Source organism: Macrotis lagotis, chromosome 1 (assembly GCF_037893015.1).
Source record: "Macrotis lagotis isolate mMagLag1 chromosome 1, bilby.v1.9.chrom.fasta, whole genome shotgun sequence".
Taxonomy (NCBI): Eukaryota; Metazoa; Chordata; class Mammalia; order Peramelemorphia; family Peramelidae; genus Macrotis; species Macrotis lagotis.
Genome location: NC_133658.1, coordinates 192,475,542 through 192,490,993, shown reverse-complemented (window position 1 = coordinate 192,490,993; position 15,452 = coordinate 192,475,542). Strand labels below are relative to the sequence as shown.

The 15,452-nt window shown below is 32.5% G+C and overlaps 1 long non-coding RNA gene across 1 annotated transcript in view; it reads left to right on the top strand.

Moving 5' to 3' along the window:
* LOC141514986 (uncharacterized) overlaps positions 1-10,454 on the top strand; it is a 61,952-nt gene extending 51,498 nt beyond the window's left edge. Inside the window, exon 3 of the long non-coding RNA XR_012476183.1 lies at positions 10,402-10,454. This is a non-coding gene — a long non-coding RNA (uncharacterized LOC141514986). The remainder of the gene's footprint in view (positions 1-10,401) is intronic.
* Positions 10,455-15,452: the final 4,998 nt, after the last annotated feature.

Genomic DNA, 15,452 nt, shown 5'->3' with positions numbered 1-15,452 from the left:
ATAATTGATAAATGGTTAAAAAGTATTAATGGGCAGTTTCTGGATAAAGACATTAAGGTTATATATACCCATATGAAAAATAATTATATGAATCACTATTGATAAGAAGAATGTAAATTAAAACAACTCTGAGGTATTAACACACACATATAAAATTGACTGATACAACAAAAATTGCTAAATATTGGAAATGTGGGAAAATTAGAAAATATGCATTATTGGCAACATTATGAGGGTTTGTGGGAAATTCTGTCAAAATTTGGTTTCCAAGAGGAGTTCATTAATATTATGTGTCAATTTCATAAAGACATGCTTGCCTGGGGTTTGGATGTCACAAATGATGTGAATCAAGTTTGTGTACTTACTCTCATGATTTTTAGCATGTTTTTAGCAAAGTTGTTAGATGTCTTCATTGAGAATGAACATGGAATCAAGATTAATCCTCCCACTAACAGTGAATTATTAAATTTGAAAATGTTGCAAGTCAAGTCTAAAAATGAATAGAGTTGGAGCTTGCCACAATGTTCAAGTGCCAAATTTATGTTAGCTTACAAAACTATTTATAGATCATACATACAAGAAATATGTTGACACCATGGTAGGAATAATTGATACATGAACATTCTCAAGGTCTCTCTGAAGAACTTTGAAATCAATTATGTGACATGGGAACCACTGGCAAAGGACTGCATAACATGCCATGCCCACAGAAATGAAAATGCTATGTTTTACAAGCAAAACAGAAGTAGTATAGCTCAAAAGAAACATGAATAGTACTAATCTAGATGTTTCTACTACAAATGTTCACATGAACTAGTGTGCCCAACCTGTGGCAAAGCTTTCTGATCTCACTTTGGTCTGATCAGTCATAGTCATACATTATACCTTGACTCCAATATGATGATGTCATTTTTATCTTCTCTGAAAAGAAAAGATAATAACCAACCAACCAACCAACCAACCAAGCAATCAACCATGCCTGGATAGAGAAAAATTCATTCCAAAAATGTAGTGAATAATGGATAGGTTATGATTGCTGGGAGGACAAAGGATATGACTGAATGAAACCAGATATTCATAAACACATTACAGAGAATGAAGGCCAGAGGAGGGAGAAGTCTTTTTCATTCTATGTGCAAACCTATACCTCAAAAGGAGCTGAAAGCTATACAATATTGTGGCAGATTGGATTGGACTTAAAATTACTTAATGAACCACTGAGTTCTAATTTAATATGAAGTATTAAACAGGGATGAACAGTATAAAATCCACACAATAATTTCTTTTAAATGATGATTTTTAAAAAAATATTTATTTTCACAAAATGAAAGCTATAACAGTCTATACTATTTGATTCAATCCAGCAAATATTTAATAAATTATTTATTAAATGCATTTATATTCATTAAGTAGCCTGTTTTAAGTTTTATTTGAATAAAATTTTTATTTCTTTATATTTTTATATTTTATTTTGCTTTATTTTCCCCCTATTACATTTAAAAACAAGTTTAACATTCATTTTACAAAACTTTGAATTCTGAATCCTCTCCCTTCTTTCCACCCCAATCTTTCTCATTGAGAAAATGATTTCAAGGTTAAATTGCAGTCATGCAAAACATTAGCATGTTGTAAAAGTAAACAACCCCCCCCTAAAAAAAACCTCAAGGAAAATGAAGTACAACACATAGAAGTATGGTTCAATCTATCTTCATATGCAATCAGCTCTGTCTTTGGGCATAGATAGCATTCATTATCACAAGACCTTCTGGGTTGTCTTGGGTCTCAGCATTACTGAGAAACTATATATTTCCCCATGAATAAGGTGCATCTTAATTTTGGGGCATGAAATTTGAAAAAAAAATGCTTTGCATAAGGTTACTGAACTCAAGTTTTATTCATTAGAAAATTCTTACAATTCCTCATCACTGTCAAAACTCCTATCTATTATCTCGTCCTCAACTGTGTTTGATAATGAATCACTATCTTAGGAGAGGCTCTGACTGCTCTCCTGCCTGTGTTCTAGTCTGTAATTGACCACAAGCACTCCCTGGGAAACTCTGGTGATTAGTCCTTTCTGTTTCACGAACCTGAAGCACCAGTTATCTCTTCCTTTTAAAACAGTCATTTCTATTTCATCAGGAATTCTTGCTTCATGCTGAACTATCTTTGTGGACACAGGAATGCCACTTGCCCTTTGTTCTTCAATCCATCTCTTTGATTTCCTCTCTAAATCAGGCCATTTTGCTGACATACTTCTCATGGTGTTGTTCTGCTGTGGTGTTTTCAGTAGTGTTTCTTCTTCCCTTAGCCAGTCTCAGATTGTTTTCTCAGTTGGAGGAAGATCAAATTGATGTTCAGCAGCACGTTTCCATTCACTTTGGCAAACTGGATCACTTTGAACTTGAATTCACCACTGCACAAAAATATTTTCTGAATCACCTGTGAGCAGATCATGGCAAAATATGACCTAATATACCAGTAACAAATGTGAAACTATGAGTGCAAATACAAGCATGAAAACATATGAAATGCAAATTAAAAAACTACAACAATGAGCATAGAAACAAGCTCAAAATCAGAAAACACAGATAGAAAAATTTCCAAACGCTGTTTAAGAGGCTCTTACTTTTAAGCCCTCAAAGATTTTGAAAAAGGATGTGTCTTATACATGGGGAAATATGGTAAACCATTCACAGCTGATCATTCTTCAATATTGCTGTGAATTTATATAATATATTTCTCATGGCATCTGCTCATGTAACTCTTTTCAGGTTTTATTGAGATTATACTGCTCCTCCTTTCTTTTAGTAGAATAGTTTTCCATCATAATCATATATCATAATTTTATCAGCCATTCACCAACTGATGACCATTCTCTCAGTTTCCAGTTCCTTGCCATCAAATGAGCTACTATAAATGTTCTTATACATATAGGTCCTTTCCTTCTTGATGTTCATATCTTTCTGAATATGGACCCGGTAATGCTATATCTACATCAAATAGTAGATATGACTTTATAGTCTTTGTGGCATCTTTCCTAATTCCTCTACAGAACTGTTGAATTGTTAAACAACTACTCCAACAGAGCATTAGTGTCTCATTTTCCCTACATCTTCTCCAACATTTGTTATTTTCTATTTTTTGTCCTATACAATCCAATAGGCAATATAGTACCTCATGATTGTTCAAATTAACATTTCTCAGAGAACATTTCTCAGAGAAACTTGTTTCAATATATTCTCTTATTTATTACTGTTATCTGTATTTTCCTCCATCCCATTCTCTCCACCACCAGTTATTTTATTGTTTTTCCTTTCATTCTGTCCCTTCTCAAAATTATTTTGTACCTGACTGCCCCCTTCCTCAATCTTCCCTCTATTCTATCACCTCATCCCATCTTTTTTTTCCTATGTCCTTTCCCTCCTACTTTCCTCTAGGGTAGAATAGATTTCTATATGCAACTGAGTGTATTTGGTTATTCCTTTTTTGAGGATTTCAATGAAAATAAAGTTCATATACTCACCCTCAGTTTCTCCCTTTCACACTCCATTGCAAAATCTTTTTATTTCCTCTTTTATGTGAAATAACTTACCCTATTCTACCTACCCATTTCCCTATTTTGCAGTACATTCCTTTCTCACCCTTTAACTTTATCTCTGTACTATATTATACCTTCATATTTAAGTCCCTGCTGTGCTTTGTCAGAATATATTATATTAATTGCCTTAATAAATTAAAAACTTCATATGAGTTATCATAATCATCTTCCCATGCAGAGATGTAAGCAGTTCAACATCATTAAGTCTCTTCTGAGTTGCCTTCCATGTTTTTTATGTTTTCTCTTTTTATGCTTCACTTTAGTTGCATATTGAAGATCTAATTTTCTATCAGTTCTGGTCTTTTCATCAACCAAGTTTTAACATCCCCTATATTGTTGAATATTCATCCTTTCCCCTGAAAGAATATGTTCAGTTTTGCTGGGTAGTTGGTTTTTGAATGTAATCCATGTTCTTTTGACTTCCAAACCCAACAATCTCTAAATTTTGAAATTGCTATTGTGCTATCCTGATTATGTTTCTTTGATGATTGAATTGTTTCTCTGTTTCTATATCAGAGCAGCTTTCCTGATAATTTATTTTTTTTTTACTCTTAAGCATGAAACATTTACTAGAAAGCAAAAGCAAGAGTAAACAAACACAGTTATTTTAAAAAGGCAAAAAATAAGAATAATCAAAAGACAACAGTCCATCTACAAACCTGGGCCACAATCTTGTCTTCTATGCACACTGTGCCTGTGGATATAGAGAAATTCCCTAACCTAAGGACAATTTAATTTTATTCTCCAGGATGTATTCTTTGATAAATTCTTGAGAAATTATGTCTAGGTTCTTTTTCTTTTCATGGCTATGAGTTAGCTAAATCATTTTAAAATTATCTCTCTAGGATCTCTTTTCCAGGTCAATTGTTTTTCCAATGAGATGCTTCACATTTTCTTCTAGTTTTTCATTATTTAGTATTGTTTTATTTTTTCTTTATTTCTCACAAAGTCATCAGCTTCCTTTTGCTCCATATATTTTTAGGAATTATTATCTTTTGTGAACTTTTACATCTCTTTTTCCATTTAGTCAATTCTGTTTTTTAATAATATTCTTCTCTTTCATTTTTGGGTCTCTTTTTCCCTTTGGTGCAGTTTACTTTTGAAAATGCTCTTTTCTTCAGCATTTTTTTCTGTGTTTCCTTCTCCAAGTTGCTGACTCAGTTTTCATGTTTTTCCCTCTTCACTCTCATTTTTCTTTCCATTTTATTCTCTATCTCCTTTACTTTATTTTTAAAATCCTTCCTTGTGCTTCTACTTGTCCTGAATCCAATTAATATTTTTTGTGGAAATTTTGAATGTGGAAACTCTGATTTTATTATCTTCTTCTGATTGTGTTTTTTAATCTTCCTTATCACCACAGTAGCTGTATATGGTCAGATATTTTGCTTCTAGTCTTTGATAATTTTTCCAACCAATGACTTCATTTTAACTCTTCATTAAGGTGGTGCTTGGCTTTCAGGGTAGAGCATACATTGGCCCGAGCTTTTGATGATTTTTGCAGCTATTTTTAGATACTGTATGAGCTCTACAAGTTCCCCCTCCTGGCCTGTGCCAGGACTGTGAGTGACCTCAAGCACTCCTTACTTCTCTGAAACTTTAGGAGAGTTTTGGTGCTCCTTGTGCTTCTGCCTCTTTTCCTGGGACTGTGGCCCAAGACTGCAACTCAGATCTGAATATGGGCAAAGCAAAAGAGTCATACCTCAAAAATAGCAGAGAGACCCCTACTATTATCTTTCCATCTTCCCTAATTTCAGTGGTAGCAGCTGCTGCTTCTGACTGAGTGACTCCCAAAATCTGTTGGGGTCTCATCTGCTCTGTGGAGGTTTGGGTATGACTGTGCTCCACTTCCCGCTTTCCCCCAGTGTCACAGTCTTTTTCTACTGACTTTTCAAATTGTCCTTGGAAATCTCTGTGCTGAGAGTTATGGAAATTGCTACTGCTTCTACTGACCCAATCTCCCCACAATTTTTTTCTGAATTTCTAGGGCCAGTTTATTCAAGCATGGCCATGCTGCTCTGCATGCCTCTCTCAACCCATGGATCAGAAGTGTTCCCCAGAATTTCCAAGATGTCTTTGGATAGAAAATTATTTCAATCAGACTTTTTTGTTGGTTCTGCCATTATAAAATTTATTTAGAGGTATTAGAAGTTATTTGAGGCATAGGTTGTGGGGAGTCCCTACTTTAACACCCCCATCTTGATTCCAACCCACTCCCCATCTCCCAGTCTTATTATGCTGTCTGTGAGATTCTGGGAAATTGTTTTTAACTTCTTGTATTTCATATTTTGAACACTATATATTGAAAAGGAGATGTTGATGTTTATTGGGGGGAAATGTTTCTTCACCAGGAGTGACCTATACCAATAAAGTCATAATATAGTTCAAAACACTAAGCTGTCAAAAATTGCATAATTTCTAACACACACTCACAAGTCAGTAGAAATACATATATTTTATATGTGAGTACTCTATGGAATATGAGAGGAGAAATATTTCCAGAAAAGAAATGGCATAAATAATAGAAAAAGAACAGATATAATTTAAAACAAAGAAGTGAATAATCCTTGGAGTATAATTATGTCAGCTACAGAATACTCTGATACAAGTTCTCTTAATGGTCCCAAACTCACAAAACTACCAGACCTTCTAGGTAAAATACCAGAGCCTTCAGTCATCCTTACTTGTTCCAATAGAAAAAAAGTCACAGAATCCTATATGGTCCCTGGGGAATAGCCTTGCTTGTTACTATTCATAGCTAGCAAATTCACCACTTTTCCAAATCTTGATGTTTAAAACAAATAAATATTTTCCTTCCCTTTTATCACCTTTCTACTTCATTATTCCTTTTATTTCAGTATCCTCCTTCATTTCTTTTGCTTGATCCACTCACCCCTTTCATTGTGTACTTTTGGAGACTCCATGAAAATCTTCCTTACAAATTCTTTTTTGTCTTCATATCAAATAAAACTGTATTTTTCCTGGATGGTGCTTCATTTTTCCAGTCATCATCTCAAATATTAGAAAGAACTTCTTTCTTTTTCCCTGACACAGTGGCTAAGTAAGGGTCATATACTTCCTCATTGTTCCTCCTTGCCACTTCCAAGCAATTTAATTTTCACCATTTCTCAGAAAACTCTTCCTCTGAACTTAATTCCTCTCAGATATATCATATTATGTGAATCTTGTGGCCTATTTAGTGACCTTCAGTAGCTCCTCTTTAAAAAAAAGCATTTCATTTTTAATTTATGAAACAAGCAAGCATCTTCATAACATAACATTAACAATGTTTGCATATGAATTATAAACTACTAGTTCTTCCTTTAAAATATGTGATTTAATTGTCCTGCACATTTCTTTTTTCTTTTACTTTTCTCACCTTTCCAATCTAGAGATGCTTACCCTTAAATGCAATATTTATATGTATGTAAAATGATTATAAACATGCTCCTACTTATAATCTGTGTTCACTATCTTCAATTCAATTTTGAGAAGCTGTACCTAATCAGTTGCTCATTGTGTTAACTTTTTCCTTCAAATCTCTAGTCCCTTTGAGCTTTGTCTCACCATTTTCCCAAACCCACTCCCCTACTTACTTTCCATTTTTTTGTTTGCTTTTTTTTTTAGGAATTTGCAAGGCAAATGTGGTTAAGTGGCTTGCCCAAGGCCACACAGCTAGGTAATTATTAAGTGTCTGAGACCAGATTTGAACCCAGGTACTCCTGACTCCAGGACCCATGCTTTATCCACTGCGCACCTAGCCGCCCCCCTACTTACTTTCTATACTGTTTCTTTAATACTTCCAAATGATCCTGGAAAATTAAATCACATAATGTAGTAGAGATGGATTTGAAACTGAATATGGAATCAGGAAAACCGAGATACAAACCGTGCATTAAATTTTTACTAATTGTGTGATTCTAGACAAGTCACTCTAGACAAGTCTCAGATTCCTCATCTCTAAAAGGAAATAATTTGATTCCAGGACCTACAAGGATCCTTCTTCTGTCTCAGTTCTAATACCTAGATCCACAACAAATAAAAGCTATCTAATTTCAATTGGGTCTAATTGCTATAGGAAAATCCTTGTACTCCTCTCTTCTATTACAACCCCAGAACAGTACTTACAAATTTATTATTTTCTCAAATTATCAATAAACCCTATATGTTCTTATAAACACATATTTTGCTTCATGAAGAAAACTGGATTTATCTTTTCTGAGATATCCCTTTTCTTTCTAATTTCATAGCATAGATGCCTTCAAAAGGTATCTTGTTTGTTTCATTTGATTAGGAAAGTTTGATTCTTGTCTTTGCCACAGTCAGACTGGAGTAGAAACCAAATCTAGGTAAAATATAATTATAAAGATGTTTAATTAAATGCATAAAATGTAATAATTTGTAAATAATATTTTGTTATTTTTAGCCAACATAAGAAATTATTTCATTTAAAAATGAAGCCATTGATTTTTGTCATCTATCTGATATCTATTTATCTACCTATTTACCTATTGATTCAACTGATCGCTAATTATGCTGCACCGTCCTTCTCATCAACCACATTCAAAACCATGTAGTCACCCTGAACTTTTTCCTCTCCTATTAGGGACTATAGCTCCTCAATACCTTTTGGATTTATTATACTTTTCTCAGGCCCAAGCCTCCAACCTTCTTCATAGTCTTATAACTAATCCTATTGAATATTTAAAATGATCTCCCATCCAAAATTTTAGTTCTCTAATAATCTGTTCAATACAAGTGTCTAACTCATATTCCTAAAACATAGATCTGATCATTTTACTTCCTTTCTCCAGTAGTTACAATGTATCCACTTGTCTTTGGAATCAAAATAGATTTTGCTCTGCAGTATTTGATGCCCCTAATCATAAAGTACTAACCTATTTTCTAAGATATAATTTCCTCTTATATCACATTCCACTCACATCAATATATTTGCTTATCCTTGTATACAGCATTCTATCTCCTGCCTTCTTGTCCGTCCTTAGGCTGTCTTTTATGCTTTTGCAGTCAAAAGCTCCCTTCCTAAGTTATTCTAACGGCCACTCCTGCCAGATAAATCTTTTCCTCCTTTCCTCCCCCCCACCACATTTAGTCCCATAGTCTCCTAAGACAAAAATTATTTTGTAATAAATGTACATTATATATATATATATTTGCATTCATATTTCTTAATACTTTGTACCTCATTTGGTTGCCAGAATATAAGCATCTTACATGTTTACTGAATTACATTGATTTAAATTGAATTGTACATAAAAGAAATTATTAAGTGTCTACTACAGATTTGTCACTATGTTAGGAGATGAGAATATAAAAACAAATACAAGAAAATTGCAAACTTCAAGGATTCAAGTTCTACATAGGGCAAACAACAAATAGATAAATAAAGACAACATATATGCAAAGTTTATAGTGGAAAGATGCTAGCAACATAAGAATCAATAAACCTTCACATCTTCCCTAGGGAAAGGAGATCACACTTGGGAAGAACAATGAAGGGAGTCAGGATTCTAAGAAGCAGATGTAAAAATAGCTTGCTATAATGTACAGAATATTGAGTGTAGAATCAGCAAGACCTGACTTGGAATCTTGCCTCAAACTATTACTAGAGGTGAGACATTCCCTCAACACACACCTGTGGTTTCCTTCTAGCACTCCCACATCCAAATCCAATACATGTACGTGTTAAGGCATCATTTCCCTGATGTCATGGTCTTCTTTGAGAATGAAGGACAAACATCACATGACTTCTTATCTCAAGTTATTATGAAGATCAAATAATTAGTATATGGAACATGCTTTACAAACATTAAATTATTATATAAATGTCATGCATTAAGGTTTTTAAGTGGTAATAATCTATATATAAATATGTATTAGATAAATCTATATAAATATGTATTAGATAAAATTAAATCATGCAATGATAGACAAATAGATATTACAAATCATTTCTACATAATTTTGGTGGTTATATATGCACCACATAATGTATAATTTTGGTAGTATGCTCATATATACCAGATAATATAGTATAAATATATGTGCAAATACACAAGCACACGTATGTGTTTATGTATATAGGGTCATCTTCAGTCATTCTGGTCCATATCTGACCACTGGACTTATATGATTTTGGAGGAGAAAGTGAGGTTGATGACTTAGAACAGAACCCCCTGACTCAAATCTAATTCATATACATGCCATGGATCCCCTCCCTGATATAATGGTCTTCTTTGAGAATGAAGGACAGATCATCATCATCATTATATGGATATGAATAAGTATGATAGTAAGCATGTAATCATGTAAGCCAATGGTAAAGATGAGAGAGTACAGCATGTATAATCTAGCCCTTATTTCAAAATATAGTTCCAGTCAGAGGTGAATAACCATGTAGTAAGGGAGTCATTCCTGCCACATTGTTCAGACCTGGATTTATTTCTTTCTTTAACCTTCTTTCTTGGAAATCTTTTTTTCTTTTTCCCTTCAAGGCACTGGCAAAACAGAGACAAGGAAGGTGTATGTAGTACTGAGACATTTAGGGAATTCTGCACAGTAGAGAACAGTTTATTTCTGGTCTTGAAGGATATTCAGGATTTATACTTAAAGAGATGAGATCCATTTGAGGACAGCATAAGTTATATATAAGATAGGAATTATTTTAGGGCAATGATAGTGTGAATGTCATCAGAATAGGTATTCCCACTGTTTTTTCTCTTTGTTTTATATCCTGAGTAATTTTAAACTTCTTTCTTTTTGTTCTTTTCTCTTATTTTTTTCAGAGTGAAGGAAAAGGAAATTAAGCAATTCTTGCCTTATCTATCTATTGAGTGCCAAATCTAATACCTATTTTCCATTCAATGAATGGATCATTGTAGTGAGTATTAATTATATTACTGCAACTAATAAGAAGCAAATATTCAGTGTAAGTACAGAATCAAAATCATTTATTTAAGTTGGATATGTAAAATATTTTTGTTTAATTTTTAGTATAATGACTCACTAACATATAAATTTCCTTAGAGGGTCTTTGATGTGAAGCCTTAAGGTAGCCTCCAAATCAATATAAGGAATCAACATGAAACATTTATGGAAGATTATCAAAAAGGAGAATGTAGATATAAATTTTTTCAGTTCTCCTTTTCTTAGTGAAACTAAATTATACTAACTACTTGTCTCTACTGCCACTTAGATAATTGCTCTTCCATTAAATAAAAAAAAAAACAAATTTTATTTCTAGGTATGCTTTGAGTTAAGTGAGGATCTACATTGATTTTATAAAAAGTCAGTACCATTTATATAAATTAGTTTTGATACATATACTAGCAATCATTTCAATGGAAGAAATAGTTGAGACTGAGAAATAAAGGCAAACTTTTTAAAAATATTTTTCACTCACTTCAGACTGTAAGATGTGAATATTTAATCAAAATGAAATTACATTGTTATGTTCAGAAGTTTTCAGATGAAATCCTTATTCCTTCAATAATTTTATAAATGGCCACTTATATCCACAAGTCACAAGTATAAGATTTTTCAAATGACCCTTGAAATAGTGGCTACTTTAAATACTAACTGATAATTATTTTTAAAAAGTGTTCAACAATTGGTTCTTTCATATGATGAAAAGAAACTAACTAAATCAGACTTCATGCAGGTAAACTACAGAAGAGTAGAATTAAAACTATGACAACTATCAGAAATCATTTATTCTAGTATTCCCCAATATTTGTTTCTGTTCTGAGTATCCCTTTTTAATGACTACAGTAAGAATCTGTTGCAAGCCTGCAGTATAATTTAATATACTACTGATAATATTTTAGATATATAGGTTAAGTTCTTAAAATACCAATACTGATAAAATATTTTCAAAAAGTTATAAATTATTTGTATCAATTTATGTACAATAAAATTTCCATCAAAACCAAAAAATGTAACATAATTGAACAAATATTAATTGTATGAAGTGCTATTTTTTGAAGTATAAACCCTTTGAACTGATGGATTAGTCTGCAAATTACTTTACCTGAATCATCATTCTATTATTCCACTACTTACCTCATACCTTTTCCAGAGCCCAAATGTAATAAACTTGATTGCCAGGGAACTTAGTGAGCAAAGGCATTCTCATAGAATATAGTAAAATAATAAGGTTATTGATTTAGGAATAGAATTGGCCTTAGAAATCATAGAAACAATGGGAAAACAAATTCAGAAATGAGTTTCACTTAATAAATTTTGGTGAATTGGGATGTAGTTGGGAATTGGGAGGGCAACAAATATTAATTCTTACTTTTAAAAATATTTAAGTGAATTTTAAAATTTCCTATTCTGAATGGATAAAAATGAAACTAACTTTCAATATTCTATGTTCTAATAATTTTCACATTGAATCACAGCTATGTTACAATTCATTTTGATTTGGATATCCCGGTCACAGTAATCACAGAATTAAAGATATTCATCAATCAAATAGTCACATATCATTTTTCTTTGGAATATAGTAAATGGTTCAAAAGTCAGTACCTTAATCTTCAATCTCCATTTCCATCCAACTAAAATTAGATACATTTTATTTCATTAAAACTGTAATGGGGCCATCTTCATTTTAGCCTTTGATGCAAATTGTGGATGACAAAGTTCATAAATGGATCATATCTATAAATTAAAGTTAGGAAAACATAAAATTGAATACCAAAATACAATTTTTAAAAATTCATTTAACAGAATATTATGGCAAAATAGAAAGAAAACTCTTGTCAGAGTACTTGAATTCAAATGCTGACTTTACTAAGTGTAAATGATTTAAAATACTGAATCCTTAATTATACTCTCAGTAAAATGAACAGTTTGGGTGGATGATCTATGAAGTTCATTCTATAAATCTAGAATTTTTGTCCCTAATCCTTTATTGAAAGCTTTTCCTGTTCCTAGTGTTATATTTGGTTTTCATTGACTGATAATCAAATAAAGTCAAAAAATAAAAGCATTGTGCTATGTGTTGAAAATGAAAAATAGAGAAAAATAGTTCCTGTCCTCAGAAAAATGCAGTCTAATTTAAAAAAAAACCCAGCATGCAAACAATTATGTAAGTACAAGATGTGTTCAGACTAAAGCAGAGGCAATTTCATTTGGGGGGGGGGGGGTTGCAAGGCAATAGGGTTAAGTGGCTTGCTCAAGGCCACACAGCTAGTTAATGAATAAGTGCCTGAGGTCGAATTTGAAGTCAGGTACTCCTGACACTAAGGCTGGTGCTCTATCTACTGCGCCACCTAGACACCCCATTAATTTCCAAAATGAGGATTCAGAGGAATTGGGAAAGGTTGGTGGAAGGAGATAAAATGCTATCTTATATGTGATTTGAAGAAAGCAAGGAAAGTCAATGAAGATGGTGAAGATGAGGTGGGAGACAAATCAAGGCATGAAAGATAGCCAGGGAATATGCCCAGACTGGAAATGGAATTATCTTGTATGAGTAAAAGCAAGAAGATTGATGACACTGATTTGTATATTTTAGAACATGATAATGTATAAAAAGACTCAAAAGGCAAGAAGTCAATTTATAAATGGCTTTAAAATCCAAACAATATTTAATCTTAAATATAGGGAGCTACTGCATTTCATTGATTAGTCAAGGAGAGACAACTTAGATCAATAACTAAGATATTTTAATAGTACAATATAGTGTAGGTAATATTTATATAATTATTTTAATTTGTGAATACTGTTTTTCATATATGTCATTTTATCAACACTAAACCCTATGAAGTAGGTGTTATTATTTCTATTTTACAGATAAGGAAACTGAGGTTTAGAGAGGCTAAGGAATGTAATTTTGCAGTTTCAATTACTAAAGTAGGGATTTGAAGTCAGGTAGTCTCTCTCTTTTCTTTTTTTTCTTTAATTCAGAGACAACAGAAATATTCATGTGCATGTAGGTATATTTCTATGTTTGTATAATTCTAACTGGTTGAAATATTCAATAAGTTATCAAAAGTCTTTTGATTTTCCATTTATTTTTTAAAATTAAATCTTCAAATAAAGGAAGAATATCTTCATCTAATGTGCCTAGTATTATGTCCATATAACTGATATGTTTCTGTGCTTAATAAGCTCTAATAGCTTAAATCGAATAACTTAAGGGATGTAATTTTGTTATAGAATCTGGCCCTGGTTTATATTCAGTTGTTAATCATTGCTGATTACAATGTTCTGAATTTAATGTGAGAATGTAATTCTCCACTTGAGAAAGAACTTAAACCTAACCACAACTTTTGCTTAGCATACATTTGAATGGTTTTTAAGTAAAAAAAATGCAATTTACCAAAATAATAATGAACCATTAATAATATTGGTACACATTTATCTGTAGCAATGCATTTAATTGGGAAATATTTTAGTTTAATTCTATAATGATATTCTTCACAAATATCTTTCAATGTTTCAAAGATATGTAACTCCATTTAGTATGAGCACTCCTTTCATTGAAGTAAATGACTTATTTACAACACATTAGCAAATGGTCTTTGTTACTTTCTGTATTTGAAAAAGTTCATTACTGCATGGCCATTCCTCTAGTAATGAACTCTTTTTCCTTAAGCTATGTTGGTCACAAAATTTCAAATTCATTGTTTATTGCAAACATACTATTTGAAGTCTTCCAACTTCGGAAAGTTACTCATAATTTCTGCTGGTGTAACCTTTGAAAACTTGCTCCCTTACTACAATAAGACATGTTTTCCAGTCTCTGATAGCAAAATGATCCTTCTCAATTTCCCAGGCCAATTCTTCTGTATGTGTAAGATTTCCATTATCATTTTCTTCCAGAGATTTGACTCTCTCTCTCTCTGTCTCTTTGTGTCTGTGTCCCTGTCTCTGTCTGTCTCTGTCTGTCTCTGTTTCTGTCTCTGTCTCTCTCTATCTCCTTTTCATTATCTCTGGATTCCTTCTCTGCAGTTTTCAGCTATGTCCAAATTTTTGCTAAGCTAAAATAAAAAATGAAAACACATTTTTATTGGACTGTATCACCTTCTTTGTCTGTCTTATAATTCACAGCCAAATTCACAGAAAAAGTTATTTATTTGTCATCTCTATTTCTTTCTCACTCCACTGTTAACCTTTTGCAATATGATTTCCTGACTTCATTAAACTGAAACAGAACCTTCCAAATCTACCAGTAATCTCTGTTACCAATTTCTGTTTTGTTTTTTATCTTTCTTTCCATTCTTTATCTTTCTTCTATCTTTCTTGCACTGTCTCTGGACACACATTTCTCCAAATTCTTGTGACACTACACTCTTCGCTTCTGGCTATTATCTTTCTGTCCTAACTGCTCCTTGTCAATCTACTTTCTTGACTATACTGAACCGATATAAAAATGAATATTACATTATACAATGAACTGTTATCCTCTACTACATGTCTTGGTGAACACATCAGCTCCCATGGAATTAAGATTTCTCTGAAGATTACACACATACACACACACACACACACACACACACACACACACAGAGAGAGAGAGAGAGAGAGAGAAACAGCAGTCCTTTTTTCTCATCTTAGTCGCACAAATATAACTGTTTACTAAATATTTTCAAATGGCTCTCCTGTTGATATCTCTAAATTCACCACATTCATAACTGAACTTAAAATCCATCCTATCCTCAATCATCTGCTAAACTTCTTTATTTCAGTTTTAAACACCACTGGTCTTGCAGTTTCCTTTTTTTGTTATTTTTCTTCATCTTCACTATTGCTTATCCTGTTGATCAATTACTTATTTAAGTTTGGCAATAATCACCACCTTAATTCAAGCCCTTAGTGCCTTCACTTT